Below are 6,741 nucleotides of genomic sequence, written 5' to 3'. Positions count from 1 at the left end.
ATCTCTTGTGAAGACAGTTCCTAAGTACTCAAATCTCTCAACTTCTTCGAATTTATACTGTGTTCCCTTCGCTGTTGTCATTGTTATGTATTGCCCCCGAACGAACTGCTTATTTATCCATTCCATATACTTTGTTTTTGCTTCATTTATATACAATCCTTTGGTTGCTGCCCTCTCCTCGAGTTTCATGAGTGTTTCTATAAGTTCTATTTTGCTCCTAGCCAAGATTACCAAATCGTCTGCGAATGCCAAGCACTGATGTTTTTTGTGGTAGATCAGACCTGTTCTATTAATGTTTGCTTCCTGTATAACCTTTTCTAGTAATATGCTAAACATTATAGACGATAATGGATCACCCTGTCGCAGTCCTTGTTTGACCTCAAAGCTTTCTGTTATAGTATTGTTTATCTTGACTTTATCATACTGATAGATCATACTGATATTGTTTAAAAACACTAATAATATTGATATAAAATGTTAATCAATTTTATTTATTGTTATAAGAATCAAAGGTAAATATGATTAGGCGAATGAAGCCTTAGGTTTCGCAGTCAATATCCCAACCACACACACATGTTGCAATCTATTTCAATACGGTTTATAGTACAAACTATACATTTAATATCAAAATAGTGGGATATATTTTTTTAGTTGAGGACACTTGGTCACATTGCATTGTTTCAGGATAAGGTGAAATATCTTCAATAAATGGAAAAAAGCATGTATGTCATATATTATAATACTTTCTATACTCTTAATATGCAGTCTCGTATAAATTTGTAGTGACATGATTTTAAGTATAAGAACAAGAAGCTTGCAACAATTTTCAGAGAAAATAGAAAACTAAAACTATTTTAAAATGATTATTCGAAATAAAACATATGCACATATTCACTGTATTTGCCATCTAGTGGAATAACTGTAAAATTAAGTCAGTAAAAAGGTACATTAAGTTTAATTAAATTAAGTAAATCATCTTGTATACTAAAATTAAGGTTGGAAAATTGTCATTTCAAAATGAAAATCGACAGGGGCAACAGTACCTATACTAAAATACACTCTGTATAGATAATTATGTCAATGTTAATAATACTGGATAGAGAATTTAATATTCTTTCAAATGAGCTAGCACACGCCCCTCTTCCCTATTTAAAAATAAGGGGTGGGGGAAATGGAGGAGGGGGTTGACAAATGACAGATATGTATGTACCGTAAAAACTGTGTTCCCCTTAGATCAAAAGTCAGGCTTTTATATTTATATATTAAGTTCAATATAAATTTCACATAACTGAACTATCACTGTATCCTCCATTTTGATTATTATTGTTCTCAACTAACGCTATTTTCAAAATTCTTGCTTTCCTATCCATCTTTAACGTAAATTATTAAAAAATATAAAACTATTTCTTTATTAACGCTAGTCTCCGATAAGGCTACCGTGATTTAATGCTGAGGTACTAAAATGTTATAAAATTAACAAACAGTACGAGCAAGAACAAAGAGTCCACATCCTTCTTATAACTACAAGTGACTGAAACATCGAAACAATAATAATTCTTACTGTGTTATACAGAAAAAGGCAGTAGAAACGATTAATCTCATATTTATCGACAACACTGTATGGTCCTCACTTGATGAGCTGTAAGGAAATATACACGTAAAGTTGTCCTCATTTTGTGCGCATAACGAAAAAGTATATACAGTCTCACTTTAATAGCTGCGTATAATGGCCTCACTTGGGTGGCAATACACTTGAACCATACGGGGCACACATACGTAATTTTTTTTGTGTATACTCGTCATTTTTTAATTGCTATTTACTTGTCAAGGTCACTATGAAGAGTTGAAACGATTATGTCTACGTTTTCTACCGGTCCTCACTAAGTGCGCGTAATGTCAGGACCTCACTTTGATATCTGTGCATAAATATATATATATATATATATATATATATATATATATATATATATATATATATATATATATATATATATATATATATATATATATATATATATATTTATGCACAGATATCAAAGTGAGGTCCTGACATTACGCGCACTTAGTGAGGACCGGTAGAAAACGTAGACATAATCGTTTCAACTCTTCATAGTGACCTTGACAAGTAAATAGCAATTAAAAAATGACGAGTATACACAAAAAAAATTACGTATGTGTGCCCCGTATGGTTCAAGTGTATTGCCACCCAAGTGAGGCCATTATACGCAGCTATTAAAGTGAGACTGTATATACTTTTTCGTTATGCGCACAAAATGAGGACAACTTTACGTGTATATTTCCTTACAGCTCATCAAGTGAGGACCATACAGTGTTGTCGATAAATATGAGATTAATCGTTTCTACTGCCTTTTTCTGTATAACACAGTAAGAATTATTATTGTTTCGATGTTTCAGTCACTTGTAGTTATAAGAAGGATGTGGACTCTTTGTTCTTGCTCGTACTGTTTGTTAATTTTATAACATTTTAGTACCTCAGCATTAAATCACGGTAGCCTTATCGGAGACTAGCGTTAATAAAGAAATAGTTTTATATTTTTTAATAATTTACGTTAAAGATGGATAGGAAAGCAAGAATTTTGAAAATAGCGTTAGTTGAGAACAATAATAATCAAAATGGAGGATACAGTGATAGTTCAGTTATGTGAAATTTATATTGAACTTAATATATAAATATAAAAGCCTGACTTTTGATCTAAGGGGAACACAGTTTTTACGGTACATACATATCTGTCATTTGTCAACCCCCTCCTCCATTTCCCCCACCCCTTATTTTTAAATAGGGAAGAGGGGCGTGTGCTAGCTCATTTGAAAGAATATTAAATTCTCTATCCAGTATTATTAACATTGACATAATTATCTATACAGAGTGTATTTTAGTATAGGTACTGTTGCCCCTGTCGATTTTCATTTTGAAATGACAATTTTCCAACCTTAATTTTAGTATACAAGATGATTTACTTAATTTAATTAAACTTAATGTACCTTTTTTACTGACTTAATTTTACAGTTATTCCACTAGATGGCAAATACAGTGAATATGTGCATATGTTTTATTTCGAATAATCATTTTAAAATAGTTTTAGTTTTCTATTTTCTCTGAAAATTGTTGCAAGCTTCTTGTTCTTATACTTAAAATCATGTCACTACAAATTTATACGAGACTGCATATTAAGAGTATAGAAAGTATTATAATATATGACATACATGCTTTTTTCCATTTATTGAAGATATTTCACCTTATCCTGAAACAATGCAATGTGACCAAGTGTCCTCAACTAAAAAAATATATCCCACTATTTTGATATTAAATGTATAGTTTGTACTATAAACCGTATTGAAATAGATTGCAACATGTGTGTGTGGTTGGGATATTGACTGCGAAACCTAAGGCTTCATTCGCCTAATCATATTTACCTTTGATTCTTATAACAATAAATAAAATTGATTAACATTTTATATCAATATTATTAGTGTTTTTAAACAATATCAGTATGATCTATCAGTATGATAAAGTCAAGATAAACAATACTATAACAGAAAGCTTTGAGGTCAAACAAGGACTGCGACAGGGTGATCCATTATCGTCTATAATGTTTAGCATATTACTAGAAAAGGTTATACAGGAAGCAAACATTAATAGAACAGGTCTGATCTACCACAAAAAACATCAGTGCTTGGCATTCGCAGACGATTTGGTAATCTTGGCTAGGAGCAAAATAGAACTTATAGAAACACTCATGAAACTCGAGGAGAGGGCAGCAACCAAAGGATTGTATATAAATGAAGCAAAAACAAAGTATATGGAATGGATAAATAAGCAGTTCGTTCGGGGGCAATACATAACAATGACAACAGCGAAGGGAACACAGTATAAATTCGAAGAAGTTGAGAGATTTGAGTACTTAGGAACTGTCTTCACAAGAGATCCTAACTGTGAAGAAAAAATACAAAAGAGAATTATGTCGGGCAACCGCGCTATATTTGCTTTTAATGGGTTGTTAAGAAGTAAACATATATCACGAAGAGCAAAACTAAGAACTTACAAGACCGTAATAAGGCCGATAGTAACGTATGCTTCTGAAACATGGGTCACAACAAAAAAACATCAAGAGTTGTTATTAGTTTGGGAGAGGAAAATACTGCGCAAAATCTTCGGTGGGAAAAACTTAAATGGACAATGGGTAAGAAGAACAAATAAGGAACTAACTGAGCTCTATCAAGATCCTAACATACTAGCAGTAATTAAGGCGCAAAGACTTAGATGGTTGGGCCATGTGCAGAGGATGATTCCATCTAGAATTCCCAGAATGGTACTATCTAGTGCATTGGCAGGGAAAAGACGAAGAGGAAGACCGAGGTCACGATGGAGTAATGCAGTTAGAGAAGATATGAGAAGAATTAACTTAAGGAACTGGGAAACAAAAGCGACTGACAAAAGGGAGTGGAAAAGAATAGTACATCAAGCCATGGGCCTACTAGGCTCGTAGTGCTTACATATTATAATATCAGTTTTCTAATATTATCCAGTTCCATATCCAGTTCCGAATCCAGTGGTTATATTTCTTCCGTATTGTTTAGTTTCGCTTCCAGTGATTGTATTTTTTTTCTTGTTTTTTTTTAAATATTTATTTATTATTTTATTACTATATTTTTTTATTGTGCTCATAATAGATTGCAACATTGTCTACAGACATGAATGCAGTAACAATAAATAAAAAAATCGGAGATCCACACCCCGGATTTGAAATCGAAACCTCTGCTTTACGAATCCGAGATCCGAGGTCTACCCACTAGGTCACTAGGCTATCGCTCTTAGACAATATTTTTTCCTGAAACGGGGAACTTTTAAAGCCGGGTCTAGACTATGTAACAAAACATGCTAATAACAAAATTGTACAACAAATTTGTTGTACAACTTTGTTATGTAACTTGTTATAATATAGCATGAGTATCCAGACTATATAACAAAAAACAAAACAACAACATGCGCATAAATTTTGCAGCATTTTAGAAGGATAGCTGGTAGGTTAGGTAGTATATAAAATTGCGTCATATAAGTATGGAGGATCTCTTCATAGCAACAGCAGCTTGTGTAATATTGTGGAGGCGACACCGGCGTGTTAAATTAATATTTTGGATGTGTCCTTCATTAGCAGCTCGAGCAAAATATAGGTAGTGGTACAGCTCTTTTAGCTGATCTGGAAAGAGATAACATAGACCCATCGACAGGAGACATTAAATGTGATGGCAGTTTTAAAAACTTCTTAAGAATAGAAAGTTATGATTTTGAATTTCTTATAAATGAAATCGGCCATAAAATAGGCAGGAAAGACATTTCGAGATGCAATTCCAGTAAGAGAAAGATTAACAGTTATATTATTAGCAAAGTATATTTTTTAACCTTTTTACTCATTGTTTCAGAGAGGAAGTATAACATTTCTGTAAAATTTAATTCCTCAGTATTATCGTCTTCACCTGTTCATGATTGAGTGTCACTGTCTGTTTGAATTGGTGTAGCTGGAGAAGTAGCGGATGTAGGTGTAGTAGACGGAATAGAAAGGCTCAGATATATTGTATGATTGAGTGCCTGTTTGAGTAGCTGATGAAGCAGTCTGCATCTGTGTAGCGAATGAAGTGAATGTTACAGGTTTTATGTCTGAACACTCTGCTCTGTAGAGAATAGTATTTATGTCAAATTTAGAGTTGATTTGCACCGATTTGCTGTTAAGGTTCCGCGTACTGCTTTTCTTTTGTTGGCTTGAGTTAGAGGCGTACGTGCATTAGTTTTAACTACAGTTTCTGTATCTATTTTCACTTCTATTTCAGTCTATTCATCGTGTTTTTTATTTGTTTTTTAAATCAATAAATGTAGCTCATCCCATAGCAGTCCCATAATACTCGTTACTTACGAAATAGCTCAATTAAATGAGTAGTCAGTTCTTTCGACAATTTCATCGCGTAAATAACCCTACGTGAACAGAGCAAAGAAAAATCTAGCACAATCACTCCAGAATGAACAAGGCGATATGACTCCAACGGTTGCTGCTCGCGTAGGTACTATGCCAGAGAAATGTTTCAATAACATGTTTTTAGGTGTAGATCAGTCGCGGTGCGGTTTTATAACTTTCTTTGATGTTTACCGACATCTGTTGGATAACATAAAACATGCTATATAACCAGAAAAATGTTATACAACACTGTGTTTTAAAACTTGTTTATTTAAAATTTTGTAACAAGTTACAAAACTTTGTTATTTAACATGTTTTGTTACATAGTCTGGACCCGGCTTAACGGTAACTTCTTATAGGTAATACACTACAATTTCTGAATATTTTTTCTGAAATCTATCGAATGGTACCAAACACGACCCCCACGGGGGTGGGGGGGGGGGTTACTTTAAAATCTTAAATAGGAACTCCTTTTTTTATTTCAGATTTGGATTCTTTGCGTAAAAATAAGCAACTTTTATTCGAAACGTTTTTTCTAATTACGGATAGGTGGCGCTATAATCGGAGAAAACGGGTGTTGGAAATGGAAAATTAAATTAAAATATGGAAAGTCCCCACTAAAATGGAAAATTTTACTTAACTTTTTTGGTTTTAGAACCTAATAATCACAACCCAATAGGTCCTCAAAGCGCTCGAGTGACTGCACATTTAGCATACTTTGCTCCCCTACTATATATGTATTATAAATAATATGCGAAGTAATTATTAACCC

This window comes from Diabrotica virgifera, chromosome 3 (assembly GCF_917563875.1).
Source record: "Diabrotica virgifera virgifera chromosome 3, PGI_DIABVI_V3a".
NCBI lineage: Eukaryota > Metazoa > Arthropoda > Insecta > Coleoptera > Chrysomelidae > Diabrotica > Diabrotica virgifera.
The sequence above is the reverse complement of the archived record's forward strand: the minus strand, read 5'-3'. Positions refer to the sequence as shown.